The following is a 20,240-nucleotide window of genomic DNA, read 5'->3' as shown; positions in this document are numbered from 1 at the left end:
CGACGTCCCCACAACACACCTGCAGTTGGTGTGTGACTACAAAATGTTTGTGATAAATTGGGCAGAACTGGTCCCCATAAGGAACAGTAACACTGTGTGTGGAATGTCCCCACAAAGCATATTTCATTCAAGATGTGTGAACACTGACAGAGCTGGACTGGGCAGGAAAAGATATTTTACAGTGAATTTGATTTTTTCTTTCCTCTGATGATTGTCGGCATGCATCTCATCTTTTCTTGTAGATTTTGTCTTTTGCTAATGCCATGGGGCCGGACGACTCTCGACCTTCCCTCCTCTCAAAGACTCCGATATATGATGCTACTGGACCAAACAACACACCTCAACAGGTACATTCATGTCCATCGCTTCAGATTGAATTCTAGTGTCTCTTTTTATGTTTCTCTACTTTAGGGGTTAGCTTTTAGCTTTCACTGGGATCGTTATCTTTGGTAATAAGTACTGTATTCTAGGCACTCACGACGTCCCCACAACACACCTGCAGTTGGTGTGTGACTACAAAATGTTTGTGATAAATTGGGCAGAACTGGTCCCCATAAGGAACAGTAACACTGTGTGTGGAATGTCCCCACAAAGCATATTTCATTCAAGATGTGTGAACACTGACAGAGCTGGACTGGGCAGGAAAAGATATTTTACAGTGAATTTGATTTTTTCTTTCCTCTGATGATTGTCGGCATGCATCTCATCTTTTCTTGTAGATTTTGTCTTTTGCTAATGCCATGGGGCCGGACGACTCTCGACCTTCCCTCCTCTCAAAGACTCCGATATATGATGCTACTGGACCAAACAACACACCTCAACAGGTACATTCATGTCCATCGCTTCAGATTGAATTCTAGTGTCTCTTTTTATGTTTCTCTACTTTAGGGGTTAGCTTTTAGCTTTCACTGGGATCGTTATCTTTGGTAATAAGTACTGTATTCTAGGCACTCACGACGTCCCCACAACACACCTGCAGTTGGTGTGTGACTACAAAATGTTTGTGATAAATTGGGCAGAACTGGTCCCCATAAGGAACAGTAACACTGTGTGTGGAATGTCCCCAGAAAGCATATGATGCATTAAACATACAGTATATGGAGAAAAGTTTTTTTTTTTGTCAACACTTGAAAATCACACTAATATATGGTTCTTCCTTAAACAAAGTTGGAAGCATACAATTCTCTAGGGGCTCTGTATTGTGCTATCTTGTTTTGAAAAATGTTCTTTTTGCACAGTACTTTTTGATAAATCTCTAACGTTAGTCTTTCACAAAGTGGTTAAACATGACCCATCTTTGTCAGCCTTTTTTGTGTGTTTTGCAGGCAACAAATTCAAAGTTTGTTTATATTTATATAATGCAATCAAGTTGGTCAGCCAACATATTTTGGCCATAACAATTCTCAGTTCAATTTTCTTAATTGCATATTTTAAATTGCATTTTAGAAAAGTTTCTTTTTCCAGACTTTTCTTTATTTTTAATTTCACTAATTATAGTGCCAAAGACTGTGTTCCCAGATGACTTTTTTTCCCCACAGATTCCTAGAGGATACTTTGTAATTGAAACTACTATTTCAAATATTGTTTATATGGTTGCTTGTATTTACAGATTGCCAATGAAGATGAGGTTTTTGTACCAAGACTCAGACGGACTAAAAGTATTGAAGTAAGTTCTCTTTCCAAAAAAAAAATGTTTACTAAACTGGGACTTTGTTTCAGTCAACAGTTATTTTCAGTATCAATTATTCATTGGATTATATTCTTAATTGATAAATTATTTGGTCTATAAAATACCAGAGAGAAGTGAAAAATGTGCATCACTTTTTCTTTGAACCTAAGATGTCATCAGATGTCTTTGTTAAATCAGCTGTCCAAAATCCAAAATAATATGGTGAAAAGAAACGTTATCACACTTACAAAACCTGCAAAAATTAAACTGAATCAATGATTAATTTATTATCAAAATAGCTGAATTCATTTCTCACAATTTACTGATCGAATAATTATTACTTTGTTGTATTTTTAGATGAAAGACGCTGTTCCTGACAATTCTGATGAACTTTATGATTCCACATCAGGGAGTAATGATGATTATATTCCAGATACCACTTGTGAAAGTGACAGTGGAAGTGAATACAGCTTTAAACAAAACCTAAGGACCAAGAATCAGTCTTTTGATTTGCTTGATGTCTCTGGTTCAGTGAGTTCCCAAGTCTGTGACTCGACAACCCCAGACAAAATGACTTATGATGACCACAACCTTGCATCTGAAGTCACTGGAGCAGAAGAAGAAGAACCCTCTTCAAGTCAGAATGTAAATGACATCATGGTTGTTAAGGCATTAAAAAAAAGAGGAGGGAATAGAATTTACAACAAGAAACACTATTGCTTGTATTGCTCTAAACCATATTCTAAGATCGCAAGGCATCTAGAAGGTGCACATGAAAATAAACCTGATGTAGCTAAAGCTCTAAGCTTTCCAAAGGGTTCCGAGGAGAGGAAAAAACAGCTAGATTATATTCGTAACAGAGGAAATTATGCTCACAATGCTGCTGTAATGGAGTCAGGAAAGGGGGAACTAGTGCCATTTAGGCGACCTCATAAAGAAGTGCAGGGAAAGGAATTCATGCACTGTGCATATTGTCAAGGTCTTTTTACAAGAAAGGTTCTTTGGCGGCATATGCATAATTGTAAACTTAAACCCGGATCAGTCACCTCCAAACCAGGAAAGAACCGTGTTCAGTCCATGTGTACATACACAGGGCCTGTGCCTTCACACGTAAGTAAACAACTGTGGGGAGTAATCGGTGCCATGAATCCTGACCCAGTCACAGATATAATCAAAAATGACCAAGTCATTATTGCTCTTGGACAGCACTTGTTAAACAAAGGTGGACCATCACGCAAGAATCAACAGTATGTTCAAGAGAAGATGAGAGAAATCGGAAGGCTGATTTACAATGCCAGCAAAGTGACCACCTTAAAAAAATTGGAAGATTTCATAAATCCAAAGAACTACATGGACACTGTCAAAGCTGTCAAGTTTACATGTGGGTATGACAGTGAAACAAACAAGTTCTTAATTCCATCACTGGCAAACAAACTTGGAAATGCCTTGGTTAAAGTAAGTAAACTTTTAAAAGCTCAGGGTTTAATCTCAAACAACAAAGAGCTTGTTGAGAATGCCAGTAAGTTTCTAGATGTCCATCAGCAAAAGTGGAATGAGATGATCTTAGCTACTGCATTGAGGAACATCAGTGAAGCAAAGTGGAATGTGCCCACTCTCATGCCCTTTACTGAAGATGTCCAAAAAATGCATGCATATCTCAATGAAATGCAGGATAACTGGTACAAATCGCTCTATGAAAATCCCTCTGTAAAAGCCTGGATTGAGCTTACAAAGGTGTGTATGACCCAGATCATTCTCTTTAACCGGCGCAGGGAAGGAGAGGTGGCAAGCATGCCCTTATCTGCATTTTTATCGAGAGACACCTCTGATCCACATCAGGATGTGGACTGGGCTCTGTCTGAAGTGGAAAGAAAACTTTACAGACACTTTACACGGATTGTCACCAGGGGGAAACGTGGTCGCCCAGTTCCAATTCTATTGACTCCAAAAATGCTGTGTGCATTAGAACTCCTTGCTAAGCAGAGAGGGGCCTGTGGGGTACTAAAGGACAATCAGTATATGTTTGCGAGACCAGAAGCTATGACACATTTCCGAGGTTCTGATTGCATCCGTGGATTTGCCAAGGTGTGTGGTGCAAAATGTCCTGAATCACTGACATCTACCAGACTGCGAAAGCATGCTGCAACCCTTTCAACTGTGCTGAACATGACAGACACAGAGATGGACCAGCTGGCCACCTTTCTTGGACATGACATTAGAATCCATCGTGAGTTCTATAGACTCCCTGAGAAGACCCTGCAACTTGCAAAGATCAGCAAAGTTCTAATGGCACTCGAGCAGGGAAGATTAGCTGAGTTTCATGGCAAGAACTTGGATGAAATTCAGATAGATCCAGATGGTATGTTATTTGACTTTTTTGTTTATTTTTCTGCTTGCTATCTATTCTTTTTGTTTAATCACATTGTTAAGCTGTACTTCGTATGACTTCCACAGAAAAAGTTCTGGACAGTGATGAGGAAGACTTCCAGGAGAAATGTCAGGCAGATTCATCAATTATAGATGGTATGTTTTGTCACTAGTTTAAGTCAGTAAATAAGTTTATTAGAGTATTGCTTTAATTGAATTTGTTATTTAGCTAACTAATGCCAGGGGCATATGGACGTATTAATTGGGACTTGAAAGCTACAATTATAAAAAAAATAATAATAATCAAACATAACATCACGAATTGGCCCTTGTCAAACTCACTCTAATCATTGAACTTGCCCATTTTTTTCCTACTTCTGACACATCAACTTTGAGGACAAAATGTTCTCTTGCTGCCTAATAAATCCCATCCACTATCAGGTGCCATGATGAAGAGATAATCAGTGTTGTTCACTTCACCTGTCAGTGATCATAATGTTATACCTGATCGGTGTATATGCTTAGCATCTTGCACCTAATGATACCAAGCCTGTCACTCTGGTTTTAATCATGGTTCTGGTTTCTTGAGATTTGCCTGCCTCTGCCTGTTTACTGACTATGATTCAGCTGTATATTTTGGATTTTTCTGCATATTTAATAAAATAATAGTTTACTGCATTTGCATCCACCTCCAGCATCTGCTCTGAATGTTGATTATTTTCCACAGAACCATCAGCAGAGGAGATACTTCCTCCTACCGAAAGGAATGAAATGCCGCCACCACCGTCCAAGAGACATAAACCACTACCATTAGATGATACATCACCGTCAGTAGTCAGTACTGTGAGGCCTTCATCCAAAGGTGAACTCTCTACTCTTTTGTTTGTATTTGCGGAGGTACTGTCAGTGTCTGAATTAAACTAGAAATGGCTAAATGTTGTAGCAGCCAAATTGCTTTAAATGAATGCTTTGCTGCCAAACTGTTGTTGTCCCAAGCAGCTCTACATTATTCTGCCCTGTCTGAAAATCACAATTCTCAGAAATCCCTCTGTAGCATTTGATGGGGCTAATTGGTTGTTGCTCGACTCTATAAGCTGCTTGAAGTGGGACTAGTAACAGTAACTGTTCTAATAAATGAAACATTAGTAATAACTAGCCCCTATATCAACCACCTGTCCTGGCTGTTCACAGGGTGCTGGAGCAATTCAGTGTGAATGACTGGATAACTTACAGCATTACTCATAATGTAGAAGCAACTCAACTTCAAGTAGCTTTAATATAATTTTCTTGTTACCAAAGCTAATATAGCTAAAGCGGTACATATTAGTACTTGTATGATGGTTGTACAGTATACCAAAAACATTATAATTCTGTGTAAACCATAAATAACAGAATACAATAATTTGCAAATCTCAACCTATGTTCAATTGAATACAATACAAACACAAAATATTTAGTGTTTATACTGATGAACCTGATTTTGATACCTGCAAAATGCTTAAAAAAAGTTGGGACAGGGGCATGTTTACCTTTGTATTACATCACCTTTTCTTTTACCAACACTCAGTGAGCCTTTGGGAATTGTTGAAGTTTTGAACAAGAAATTCTTTCCTATTCATACTTGATACATGACTTCAGTTGCTCAACAAACTAAGGTCTCTGTTGTTGTATTTTGGGTTTCATAATTTTCACACATTTTCAAAGGGTGACAGGTGTGGTCTGCAGGCAGGCCAGTTTAGATCCAGCGCTCTTTTACCAGCAAGCCACACTGTTGTAACACGTGCAGAATATGGCTTGGCATTGTCTTGCTGGAATAAGCAATAACGTCTCTGAAAAAGACATATGGATGGCGGCATATTTTGCATTCAACATTAAAGGTACTTTCACATGCCATGAGTGCTAACACACCAAGTGGTAACCACTGTGCTATCCTTGCTTGTGAAGAACTGAGCCTTTCTTTTGTATTCAGTTGAATGTCGGTTGCATTCTGTTTTTATTTATGTTTTACACAGCATCCCAGTTTTTTGAAATCAGGGTTGTAATGTCTTATATAATTACTATACACACTATATACAATACTAATACTATACTAGATGGATTTATCTAGTGGATCTTTAATGTTCATAAGAAGATACATACTGTTGTTTCTTCTTAAAATTTGACAATATAATTCTATTCCTAGGTAAATGCAAAGAATTTTACTTGCTGCATGTATGCTGATATAGAATTTAGCAAATTATATCTGATTTACAGCATTACTAATTAGTTTTTCTTACCACTTTAAGGTAAAGTGACCCAAAAGAAGAGACCCTGGCAGCAGACAGAGGTGCAGGCAGTGGAGAGGCACATGAATCGGTTCATCATATCTGGTATTGTGCCAGCAAAGAGCGATTGCGAGAGGTGTTTAAGAGCGGAACCAGAAGCTCTTAAGCAAAGAAACTGGGAGAACTTGAAATTCTATGTGTATAATCGCATCACGGCCTACAAAAGGGAAATTCAACGTAAATAGGGTTAAAGTTACGAATTCTCTGGTATGGCTTTTTGTTTCCGTTTGCCAGTGATTTGGAAAAGTTCCTGTTTTAAAACTCAGTCAACAGGAATTTATTTGCTTTTAGATTCATTTGACTTCATTTGGTGAGTTTGTGAAGTTGAATTCCTAAAAAGTTGCAAATTTTGTAGTTTAAATTTAAGCTTAATGTCATGGCAGTTCTTGACCGTTTGATGTTATATATATATATATATATAACGTCAAACGGTCAAGAACTGCCATGACATTAAGCTTAAATTTAAACTACAAAATTTGCAACTTTTTAGGAATTCAACTTCACAAACTCACCAAATGAAGTCAAATGAATCTAAAAGCAAATAAATTCCTGTTGACTGAGTTTTAAAACAGGAACAGGAATAATTTTTGGCTATTATTTTATATATATATATATATATATATATATATATAAAATAATAGCCAAAAATGCCAATGATTTTGACAGGTTTCTGTTTTATATTAGGAAAGCCTATCTGAAAAATCAGGCAACAGGAATTTGATTGCTTTAGATTCATTTGACTTAATTTGATGAGTTTGTTTGTGAAGGTGAACTCATTAAAAGTTGCAGATTTTGCAATGTTAATGTCGCGTTCAGTGTCGTGTTGTGTGGAGTTCAATCTGTGTCTTATTATAATGGAAGTGTGGTGGAATTTACCACCAGAAGTCCAATCTTCTCTACACCCAACAATATGTAATAAACCAACATGTTGTATTCAATAATGGGGACCTTCAAAAGAGAGTTTTTTGAGCCTGGGGGGTTGGGGGGATGTATGTTAATAACCATGCAGATGTGTTTACCCTGCCATTGAGTTTTGCTAAATCATTGACTTTTACACTTGTTAGATTTAGAATATGTAAGGAATAATTGACCGTTGAATTATTAGAAAATAATTTCTCCGCTTCACGTCGTGGCCGCATTACCACCTTGGGTGTGCATTATTTTCTAATAATTCAACGGTCCGGAGTCAATTATTCCGCTTATACTACGGTTGCCACACCTCAAGACATCGATCAGATGATATATTTCAAGGGATTCGTCCGGTTTTTCTACTTAAATCGCTATTGTGAGTAGGATTATTTCTTCCGCATCTGTCATGTTGTTGTTTTTGTTAGTCCTGTGTGCTGTATAGGTACTGTATGCTAATTTCCGTTATTACAGTTAACTATGCGAAGTGATATGGAACTGTAATGCGGTCAAGAGAGCTACCTGGAACTACATTCGCCGTTCGTTTATCTGAAAATAATTGCACACCTCAGAACGTTCGTCAGCCAATCAGATTCAAGCATTCAACGGTCCCGTAGTATAAATATTTTTAATTGCCTACAGTTAAACAATAGGACAGAGGACACAAAAGAACTCCTCATTTGTTAGAGAAACATAGCAATTAAGTATTTATAATTTCTTACTATGAGTAGCTAAAATATTTCACAGTACTGTGATTGAGTAGTAGATAGCTGATGCTGGATGGTTGACTGGTTAAAAATATTTAGAATGGCTGTAAAACTGGAAAGTAAAGGTTTAAAGGTTTGACTTCTTTGGGTCTGATCCTTTGTAAGTGAATGTAGCCTTTAACTGCTTCACCTATTAATGTTCACTTCAATCACACTGATATTCTTAACAACCCTAGGTTTTCAGTCATAAGTAAATGTCTTAACTATTATTTTGGACAGTTATTTAATATGATTAATCACTCAGAGGAAACTTCAGGGTTACACGAGACTGAGGAAAACTTTGTCTATGCTGATGTGTTGGAGGAACACGGTTTACTTACCACAAACATTTGGCGTTTAATTTCAGTATGTATAAAATACATGGCTGGAAACATATAACAATTGACTGTAGAGTGAAAGGAGAAAAACATTGTGATGTGTGTTGAATGCATATGCATATATAATATAATAATTTATCTGAGGATTGCCTTCATATAGGTGCTCATCAATTAGTAACAATTATAGTTGCAATGTCCCCACTAATCAAGGAGGAATTTGTGTGAATTATGCAAATCAGGTCCCCACTAAATATATTGGAATTTGTGTGAATAATGCAAATACTATGTAAACGAGGTCCCCATTAGTGATATTCACCAGATTTTTCATAAGTCCCCATAGAGTTTGGTCAAAACATTACTTCATCAATTCAGATATTTGAAGTCGTGTATAAGCTAACAAAGCTATGGTTAGTATGCCTGATTTTTTTCTTATTTCTAGAACCTGTAGAAAGGGTGGTCCCCGCAAGTGATGATCAAAAAGCTGGTCCCCATACAACATGGAAACCAGTATGTGTGTGTGTGTGTGTGTGTGTGTGTGTGTGTGTATACCTTTTACAAAGGACTAGCATCCTATCCAGGGTGTCCCCTGCCTCAGACCTACAGCTGGTCCCTGCCCTTCCTGAGATAAATGTTCTGAGACCCGAAGAAAATGGGGCTGTAAGGTTAAATAAATGATCTAGAGCAATGCCTTCTGGGTACACTTTGTTCGATTCCTAATATCGTCATGGGAGCCATCTTTTACCTGTAAAACGGCCAAAGGGAGCTTAAGATAATCTGGAAACATTTTTGCTTTTCTTTTTCATTAAAACCTTAATGAACCCAGGCGTCACTAGCGATTTTAAAACACGAGACAACAAACACGAGATAAAAAGGCAATTAGGTGACTTACAGCGTGACAGTTTGCTCTCGAGCCGTTCGGCTTGGTCTTTACGGGAGGATAGGTCGTGCACTTCTTCTCCCGGGGCCTCGATATGTGACGTCAAAGGGTGGCGAATTGTCGCAAGTTGGTTGGCTTCCAAAATGCAAAATGCGCAGCAGCCGAAGGTGGTAGCTTGTGAAGAAAAACATGCGACAGCTGGCAAAACCAGACGCTGCAGATCTACAAAGGAAAGTAAACAGGCGGAAAAAAATTAGTATCTGTTACACAGAATATATAATGGTTAAAATACCAAAAATGGATAAAATGTGATTTCGATAACAACTTTATTTTCTAAAACTATTATTTTTAAGAGAACATACATGTTTAGAAAAATTTGCGAAAATTCCGAAAAGTAATTAGGTATATATTCTCTCCTGTTTATTTATATGTGCTAATCTTGACATTTATTTAATCTTGACAGGAATACAGCAGACTGTCCTCCCACTGGTTACTTGAGCAGAGTTCATGTTGTTTAACCCACACAGCGATTGGATACATACACATAACCCCACCCACTATGGGCTTTCAGGCTTGGTTTCTCCCACACACACATTTTAATCTCTATGCAGTGTTATATGCACCAATTAATTGGGGTCATTAAATTGCCCGTATTGTGTGTTAGTATGCATGTGCAGATCCCCTGTGTTGGATTGACATCCCCTCCAGCAGGTACCCTAGCCATGTACCCTCCCTGGACCCAAATCTGGATAACTGGTTGGAAGATGGATGGATGGATGGATGGATGGATTATAAATGAAACTATACATACATTTCTCATCAGCTTATATGGAACAGTTGCTGAGTAGCAATGTCATTAGGTTAAAATGTAAAAGGTTTTTACATCAATTTCAGTCAAATTATTTGCATATTCTTGTTTTCTCTGCATTGGGGAACATTTATCAGATGACAGGTGTAATTGGCTTTTTAAGACATTGACTGGCCAGCAACTGATGTGGAAGATGCCATTTTAATTAGTATTTAAATGAATGCTTTCTTCCATTACTGTTCAAGTATTTCAATAAAATTTTAACGTTTGTTTTTAAACTTTTAAACAGAATGCTTTTTTTTTTTAATTCGATGGTATTACGCTGTGTTATTTATACTGTATATTTAGTGATCAATAGGATGGAACGGTTGTAGATGATTTAGAATTTGTCTGAGATTATGTGTGAAAGAGGGAATAAAGATCAGAAACCGAAAATTACATTCATAATGGAGATTCGCAAGAGATTTTTTAAATGCCCTGTCAAACGGAAACACAGAAATGCCATTTGACCCCTATGGATCCTGTGTTTGCAGTAAGCATTCAGACACAACAAAACTCATCGAAACTTATTCCTCGTGAAATGACTATTGAGAGATCAGAGAATACACAATTACCGAGTCCTGTCCATCTCCCTCCGAAACGGGAGTGAAAAAGGATCTGGGTTTGACGCTGCAAGAATGCGATGGAGCGAAATGATGGGGGTCCCGTGCCAGATGTTCAGCTCTTCTGCAGCCAGAAGATGGGGGGGGGGGGGGACTTGAGGAGAATGGCTGCATCAGCAGATGGGGGAGATGTAAGAATGGCCTGTTTGTTCACAGCTAGCTGGGCAGAATAATCTTCGATTGGCAGCCCCAGCATGTGGCTGCAGCTTCTGCAAACTCCTCAGACTTCCTTCTGCCATGATTTGGAAGCACGATTTCTTTCTTGATGGACAGAAGACACGATCATACATACACACACGTTGTATTATACTCAACAAAAAAAAAATTAGCAGACAAGTTTCAACTAACCTAACGTCATACTAACCTTCTTAAAAATGTGTGATGTAGTAGGATTTAGCCAAGCTTAGCTAGAATTCAAAGACAGTTAAGTTGACCATATGGAAATGCCATTATTGTTTACAGCGCTCAGCAGGTCCTCCTAGCACCAGATGGACACCCTGAGGTGGTGCTCTTCTTCTGCTGTTCATAAATGATGCATTTCCTGCTCACTTTGGGTTGGTATGTCATCCTGAAGGCCCATTCATATTCATGCCTATGGACTCCGAGAGTCTTCTCCCAGTTGCAGGTGAAACTTGGGTTTCATGGGTAAATTCCATACTTCCAAACAAAGTTCTACACTACTAGGCCAAGGAAACTCCTCTCTCTCTCTCTCTCTCTCTCTCTCTCTCTCAATGTTCATCTCCCGTTTAGAGAAGTTGTAATGAGGCTGCAGGATCACAGGTTTTCAATGATATGTAAACCGGACACACATAGATATCTGTACATATTCAAGTGATCTGACCCAGTTGTATCAGATCATGGTGACCCGTCGTGACGTTGGTGTCAAATGGCAGAGTGAGAGTGGTTGATTTGATTAACAGCGTGGCTTCCAAACAAAATTTTTCAGGATATTTCACTGAGAACAACAGTCTTAAAGTGGACTGTCTCGATGCAAAAATAATAGCAACAGAAGAAATACTTAGGTGCAATGAATCGGTGCAATGTCAGTTGGTCACAAAGCAAAACAAAAATAAAAGAAGTTTGTGACCACACTGTTATTCATGGCTCTGAAATCGCCCCCTGGTTCTGATATTAGTTCCTGAAATGCGGAATTGTTTGTCAAATGGATCTTTCGTCTGGCTGAGCGGGAAGCGAGGATTTGATAGAGCGCCGTTTACAGTCATTTTGATTTGAAAATCCATGGGAAAGTTTATCCCCCCAAAAAAAATCACCCCCCTCCCCCCACCCCAGGCCACTCGCTTGGGAATATTCCAGCTCAGACGGCCGCTCTACCTATTCAATCAGCAAGATGTGAAATAAAGACAAGCCTGCATGTTTACCTGTGGTCTGCCTATACAGTGAAGGACTACTTAAGGAGCTTTAACTGAACTTCAGTGTGACAGTGCATGTAGGACACGCCGATGCTACATGAGTGTGTTGTTATGGACCCGTTTAGGGAATCTGTCATAGGCCCAGATCAGTAGGTATTCGGGTTTCTTTGCAACCACCCTTCTCTCGAAGAGAGTACCTGTGTTGGCCTACGGTATATTCCAGAATGTGCTCAATCTTATTCCTTTCGCCTTCTAGGATGTGGTCCATCCTTAAATATAATGGAAATAACCATTACTTAGGGTTAAAATGAGTAAAAATTCAGATTAAACATCTAGGTCACAGGGACAGTGGAGGATTTCCACCGAGCTTTCAGACGTGGAGTAAAGAGCTTTGTGTATGGTAGCTAAACATGAACCTGGAGACGGTAAGAAGTACAAAGAAACGTAAAAGTACGTCATGAATCAGCCCGCAGTTGGGTGTCAGGACTCATTGGCTTACAGTGAGAATTCCGGCCCTCATCATCACCTAAGTTAACCTCAGAGGTAATCAATTCGCTTTGTGTTATGTGACAAAAAGGGGAATAACGCTTTTCTGCTGATTGTCACCATCCGGTGGATCGCCCCCTTCCCCCACCTCCAGACACCTCCCCTCTTCCCTCAACGTGTTAATTTATTCTTCTGTGGTTTCCGTTAATCATATTTCCCTCCTTTTCCGTAATCGACCCATCAAATGAAACCGCTTTAATTTCCTGCTCGATCCAGTCGGATTCCTGTCCTCGGAATCAGAGCGGAACTTCCTGCTCCGCCTTCTCGACTGATGTGGGTGCCTTTAGCTACGACGCCGTGAAATTGTTTAAAATGATCTTATGTGCATATATTTTATTATACAGAATTAATCGAGTTCTAAGAAATAAAGTAAATATATTGCAGTTTGGACTGAGTTAGTGAAGCTGTCAGAGTACGACAAAAAATAAGGGAAAGTTTGCGCATAAAAAAGACCGATGCTGTTGGGGAGCAAAATCGCATTAATATTTTACTCATTTAGCTGCTACCCAGAGCAACACGCTTAGCGAAAAGCAGCAGATTGATAATGCTTAAGAGCGATAACAGAGGCGTTAGACACATGCCAGTGTAATGAAGTGCATTTTAATAGATGTCACTGTCTTTTTGTTTATTTCATTTATTTATGACCCATGTTGCAGCGATGATTAAAAGATGGGGGGTTATTTACATCCGCTGTGGGAGGAAGCACTGATGTGACATAAAGGTCACAGCTCCTTGTCAGCTGGTGCTAAAGCATAATTAATTTGTTAGGATTTTTGCTCCAGGTCAGATTTCTGCTGAAGGGGCCCTTTGAAACCAAATCTTAATGATTTTGTATAATTTTTAAATATATATATATATATACTTCTTAAAGTACTGCCTCTTCCTTGATAAAGTTCTCGTGGAAGTACAGGTGTGTCCCATTAATCTCTGCAATTGAAAACACAGGGAAACATTTACTCACCTTTAAACACAGCACGGAAAGAGGGGTATCGACCCCCCCCCCCGGTTTCCATTAGCTGCAGTCCATGCGATCGATAATATTACAGTCACCAAATATAATCTCACATAGGAAAGGGAGACTGCCCTGAAGGTGTATGACTATCTTTAGGGTTCTGTCTGGTGCAGAGTGACCACAAATAGTGTGACAGTCCCAGTGTTAATTGCATTAAAGACACACAATTGTTTGTTTGGAAATTTGAGGCGCACGGAAACTAATTATTGGGAAGGTGCTTTATTAATGCTGTAATGAAATCTGACGTCTTACTTAAAAAGCAAATGTTAGCGGATAGTACAAAAGGGTAAAAAACGGTCCTTTTTCCATAAATATTAGTATTTCGTAAAGCCACTTTGTATTTTAATGCACGGCCTCACTCTGCTATTCATAGTTACAACATTTAGAGCAGATTTCTGTAGTTAATTTAACTATCAACTCAATCATTTTGTAAAGATTTTTCTAAACCTTTAAAAACGACACACACTTCAGGGAAAGGAAAATGAACTTTAAGGAGGAAGGTATGCGAGCCTCAGTGCGGTTCGGCGAGGAGGACGCTGTCCTTCCTGCATGCAGAGCCTGCAGTCTTGGGACTTAATGAGTAGGAAAAGCCAACAGAGAGAGCAGGGCCTTAGCTGTGGTCCACGGCGAAACGGGGAATAACTGGCAGAGGATCATAAACGTGTCTCGGTGTCCCTTTTGCGGGCTCTTTCCTGTAATGTGTGGCTGCCTTTTCGTTTGTGTTTTATCCTCCATCACCTGGGACTTAATTGAACCTGGAAGTCCCAGCATACAGAAATACTGAGTGACAGGCTTGCTGAGGTCGCAGGCCGGTGCCCCCCGAGCAGGACATGTAGCATCCGTCTGGTCAGTCTCATGACGAAGATTTTGGTTCTGCAGTCGGATCGTCTAGTTTTCGTCCCTCTGCGCCATTTCTTGCACGCCTCATTCCGGAACCTTCTGTGTGAGTTCGCTGCCACACCACCACACTCCCGCGGCTGGTCATACAGACCGGATCAGCAATGGTGTTTACCACCAGTCACGCCACACATTTGCATGGGGCCGCCAAACATTGAGGGCCCTCTGTTGGGCGCTAACAGACGCTATACATATGCGCGGGGGGGGGCAAAGTGAACTTTTGAGTACGGCTCCGGAAACAGCAAACCTGCCCTTGTGCAAGATGGTTTGGTTTGGGTGCCTGTCTTACCAAATAAAATCACCTTTTACTGAATTTTGTGAGTCCAGTATTGACAGTCTTACTGTATTAAATGTGTCATTAAATGTGATTGTACCATAGTATGTTGCTGGAGATCCTATTCCCAGACATTATATTGCCTCTCCCCAGGTTACAAAGGGGTTCTGATAAAAGTTAAACCTGTCGTAAGGGGAAACTAGCGTGAGGCGAAATTGCATTTTAATACAGTACCGTACGCCTAACCTAGCAAACATCATAGCCTAGCCTAGCCTACCTTAAACATGCTTAGAACACTGACATTAGCCTACGGTTGGACAAAATCATTAAGCCTATTTTATAACAAAGTGTTGAATATCTTGTGCAATTTATTGAATAATGTGCTGAAAGTGGAAAAACATTTACCCATCGTGAAGGCGAAATATCACAAGATGGACCATCGTAACCTTGGGAGCGTTTGTGCTCTTAAAATCACTGCCCAGGTGTCTGCAAATGGCCCCTTGTGTCTTGCCAAGCCTGAGGTGTGATTCTTCCCTTTTCATCTCATTCCCAACGTTTTGTTTCGCTACTGAACACAGGTTGCTAAGTGGTTAGCGACTCCGTGCACGTAGCGCTATTACGAGTATGTCACTGTTACTGAGACAGTCATATATATTCACCCCGGGCAAAAGTAGCACGCTGTGGCAGAGCTGAGCCCGACGGCTCCCCTGAAATGTAAACAGCAGGCTTGAAGGAGGACATACAAGCAGGAGACATCTAGGGTCAAACTTCGGTAGACACAGAGTCCTCCACCATCCCATAATAACCAGGTGAGCACAAGAAGCGGGACAGGCAGCTTAGATAGTCAGAACCAGCACTGACCTGCCTACCGAATAAATTCCAGCATCTGTCTCAGTGCTTTTTAGGATCGCGGTGTATTTGGGCACAAGATCAGATGGCTGGGACTAACTCTGTGGGCCCCCACCTGCCTGGGCAACGGCCAGTGGTTCTGCAGCCACTGCTAACCTTTGTTTCAGGCTCCGGGAATCTGCTGTCCCATCTGCCAGCTAAGCCGTGCAAAGAACACCTGAATGGCAGATCCATCAGTAGAGGCATCTGATTGCACAGCAGCCGCAGTTGGGCCCCCTCTGTTCTCCCAGCCCCCCCCCCCGTCATTCGCCCAGTGCTCTGATTAAAACCATTAACATGGAGGAGAGGCTGATAGGCATAATTATTTCCCGTTTTAATTGCTTTTATTTTATGCTGTTAGTCAAAAAAAAATTATTTCGGGCCCAAAGTAGAAACAGCGCCATGATATATATACCTGTAGCAATACGCAGCTATCAAAAAATTTAACATATAGTTACCATTCAGCTGTTAATAGCTAAATTGTTTTTATTGTTGCGCGGAGTCGCGAGCGATTAGCGTCACTTAAATACAGGTTGTGTTCAGTTCCCGGTTCTTTAACAGACCACAAGTTTTGAAATCCATTTCCAATGATTTAGTTCTATGCTTTTTGTTTAATGGCGGAATTGATGAACAGCTCCTGTCACAAAGGACAGGAAAACGGGCCAGCGACTGAACGCCGGCTCTTTTCCCCGTCGGTGACGAGTTCGGAAACGCAGCGAAGCTGGATTTGACAAACTGACACGCGCGCGCAAACCACAGGACAGGTTGCAAGAAGAATGACACCGGTGGCTGCCAGCCCATCTCTGTGGGGACCGGCAGCCATTTCGGACTTTGTCTCACGCCAACAGTAGCACACCTGATTTGGCTAATGAGCGATGTGGCATTTAGCTGATTATCTGTACCAGGCAGAGCTGCTACAGCGGCTAGAACAAATGTCTGGCCTGGCTTTTGGTCCCAGAGGAGAACACTAGGAAGCCATTGATCTGGACGCTCTGACACACCTGTATTTAACTATTATTTCAATCAGGCATGGATATGCGCCGCAACTGAGCAATTAGCCAAATGACTGCGATGTAAAATGCAACCTTCCACAGCTGGCGCAGTGAGGGAAATCAAGCCATTAAGGGTTTGCTACAATAAATCAATGAAGCTAACATTTACAGAATTTCAAAAAACAAATTTTAAGCACAGGCTAAGGGGACATAGCCAGCCGCAGACGTGTTTGAAGGTTGCAAGGAAAAGAGAATGTGTATGATTTATTTTAGCGTGACTCTTATAAAAAGCATGTAATACCTTCCCTTTCATTAGCACGAGACTAAGAAGTGGAATTGATGTGAAGTAATTCTGTTCTATTGAATCCTGTCAGGTCCTAATAAACACCTGAAGGACTTTTCGCGGCTCCCGCTTAATGCGGCGTCATGCGAATGAAACACCCCGGCTCATTATAAACCCGCTTTCACATTCTTGGGAGGAAAGTATCTTCACACCCTAAAACCAGCTGATATGACATTAGCACCCCCCTTCAACCACAAGCAGCACTAGCGCCTCCTAGCTGCCAAATTTATGCTTCATGCTTTTTTGTTTTGGCGTTTTTTTTCTAACCTGACAGCCTTGTCGAAAAGTGTATGTGAGAGGTGAAGTAGATGGTGTTGTGGCTAAGGGGTTGTGGGGGTGGCTCACCCGGAAGGTTGTTGGTTCAAAGCCCTGCATTTAACCACATGTCCATGGGTCCATGGGTCCTTGAGGCCCAGCTCCTGGGGAACTGCATGCTGGCAGACCTTGTGCTGTGACCCCAAGCCTGCTCGCACCCGTATGGGTGTCTGCGTGTCTCATGGAGAACGAGATGGTGTAAGTGAGCAGAAGCCTTTCGACATGGCAAACGATCATGTAATTTTAAGGACTTACAGCCATGAAGAGCCGTATGGTCAATGAGACGTACTGTACTTCTGGTCCTGGACCACAGAAAAAACAGCCGTGGGGATTGAAGTCTTGACTACTGGTCTATTTGCGTTTGAAAAATTCAGATATAACATTATGTGTTGAAAAAAATGGCTGTTTATTCATTCAGGCACTTATTAATGAAGTTTGAGCAGTTTGCATTTCATTATTTGTAGGTAATGTTTTCAATGATACTCCCACAGTCCATTTTTATATCGCCATGGGAGAGCATCTTACCATAAGCTGCCTCAGTGATGACCAGTCTGTTGTGGATAAGTCTAAATGAGTCGGACCGTAATATAGATTGAAAATCGATAGCTGTGCTGGAAGCTGCTGTCAGGGACTAGAATTAAGTGATAAATTATCAGGCCTTGCATATGACGTCTGTCTTCAGGTTTCTGATGACCGCTGATTTTCTTCACCCTGAGCATTAATTCTTCGCCAGATTCCTCATTCAGTCGGTAATTTAAAAGCTCGGTATCTCAGAGACGTTCTGCTGTTCCTGCCCAGTGGGTGGTCACAGGAAGTGACTCATGCAAACCTGAGAAAGCGACCCGTGTTCCATCTCTGCTCTCTCTAGTGTCGGGGGTGGGAGGGTTACTCGCAAAAAGTATTCTATTAAAGACAGAAAGTTCAGCTCCAGCAAGTACAAATCCAGATTAAGGTTTTGTTTCAACAAACCAGCTGAATACTCTGTGACTCTTTATACTCAACTGGTTGTTTGAAACCTTGGCCTGGATCTGTACTTTCTGGACCTGAACTTGTCACCTCTGGTTTTAATGGATTACACTGGCTCTCTCCATGTCTGCAGATAGCTAAAGCAAGGTATAATGTGGGTGTCTGTATTAAAGGCCATGGTCGGGGGGGGGGGGGCTATTGAGTAACAAAATAAAACCTTTTACCATATAATGAACTTTATAGGAACATAAAGTTCAGTGTCTGCGCTAAATTTGTCTCAGGAGTTTCGATTGTAGGCCTCTGTGTTTAGATACAGCATGATTTGAGGCAGGCCGCTGAAGATATTGCACGTCCTGAGCTTTTCACTTGGGGCTGCTTTGTGGTGGTAATTAGCAGGCCTGGTAAAAAAAGGCAGTTTTTGGGTTTAATTATCGCTGAAGATCCAACAGTAGCCCTATCGACCCAGCTTAGAAAACACTGCCATTGAAAGCAGCTAACTGAACATATGGTTTCTGCAGCCTAATGGCCCACGGTTGCCGAGAAGGCCAACCAAAACCTTCACAGAGTGAGTTTTACCTGAATTCATGGTTCCTGACAGTGTTTTATATCATTTGTTTTTTTCATTAATGTGGCTGACCATTCCAGACAAGGTAAAATGGAAGATTTTCGCGGCTGCCATTTTTGCCTACCGAATTTTATTATGTTTTGGCCAAACATCTCATCATGCTTCATGTTATAATTAGCTGCAATTTTATCAACGTGCAGCAATAAAAATGTTAATATTCTAGGTTATTACAAAGTCACATGCATTAAGATACACACTAATACCAAATTTTGATACACAGCGCTATCACTATCCAGCACATTTAATGAAAAAGTTTGATTTAAAAGCCACAGCATAGCTAGTTAATAGTAGTAACCTGTGTGTTACAACATGTTTCATCACTAGTCTTGCTTCCTAACGGACGTGAAGCGAATCCTAGTCTTCTGGGCCATTTCAGTGCAATTTCACCTGTTATGGACGATATTTTTACAAATGGATTGTCGTAAAACACTTTTTTATGTAATATGCTCTCTGAACCAGGCTGTAATCACATATTTAAGAAGCATACGAGCCGCAAGAAACTCATCCAAAGCCCACGGATCCACTTGATCACCATCCTTAACTGCATATCCAGTATAGGATGTTTTTTGATATGTAATTAAATACAGTGCAATTACATAGATATATTAGCCTTACATAACTCTCCTTTTTGGATGTTGAACCCTACTTATTTAGTTATTAATAGTCCATGCACAGAGAGTGCCATGGCTGTTTTTTCACCAAAGCCAAAACAGAACTCAAAACTCAAAGTCGTCGACGCCTGGGCAGTCAGTCGGACAACCAGAACTGGGCAGAACAGCACCAGAATCCGACCCCAAATCGTCCGGAAACAGGCAGACGGTTAGAACACAGATGGCCACCTATGGTTAAATCAGCAGAGAGAACTGGTATTTAACTAATTACACAGTGAATGCTTAACTGGTGGATTTAATAAACTGGTGAAGATAATCGTGGAAGGGTGACTGGTTTGTCAACGATTTGGACTGGGTCCCAGATCTGGGTGTGGACTTATTCAGGGCCCCGACAACAGTAGTTCCACTTTGTAGGAACTGTTGTTGTACTGTATTCTGCAACCTGTAAATACATTATTCACCAGCTCTCTGTTTGTGTTGTGGGAGAATCCTCAGGGTGGTTTTCCGTGTGCATTTAGGTCATTTGTAGACGTTTTGTGGATTCAGATACTTCAGAGTCTGAGGGAAACAGGTGTGTCTTGTATCATTATAGATGACACGGTCTAATTTGTCACGAAATGGCGCGGCGTGGAGTTGGAAGTGGATTGACTCAGGCACAAAGGCGAACCCAGGAGGAACTGAAGAATGATGTCCGTACTGCGCAT

This window comes from Brienomyrus brachyistius, chromosome 20 (genome assembly GCF_023856365.1).
Source record: "Brienomyrus brachyistius isolate T26 chromosome 20, BBRACH_0.4, whole genome shotgun sequence".
Classification (NCBI taxonomy): Eukaryota; Metazoa; Chordata; class Actinopteri; order Osteoglossiformes; family Mormyridae; genus Brienomyrus; species Brienomyrus brachyistius.
The sequence above is the reverse complement of the archived record's forward strand: the minus strand, read 5'-3'. Positions refer to the sequence as shown.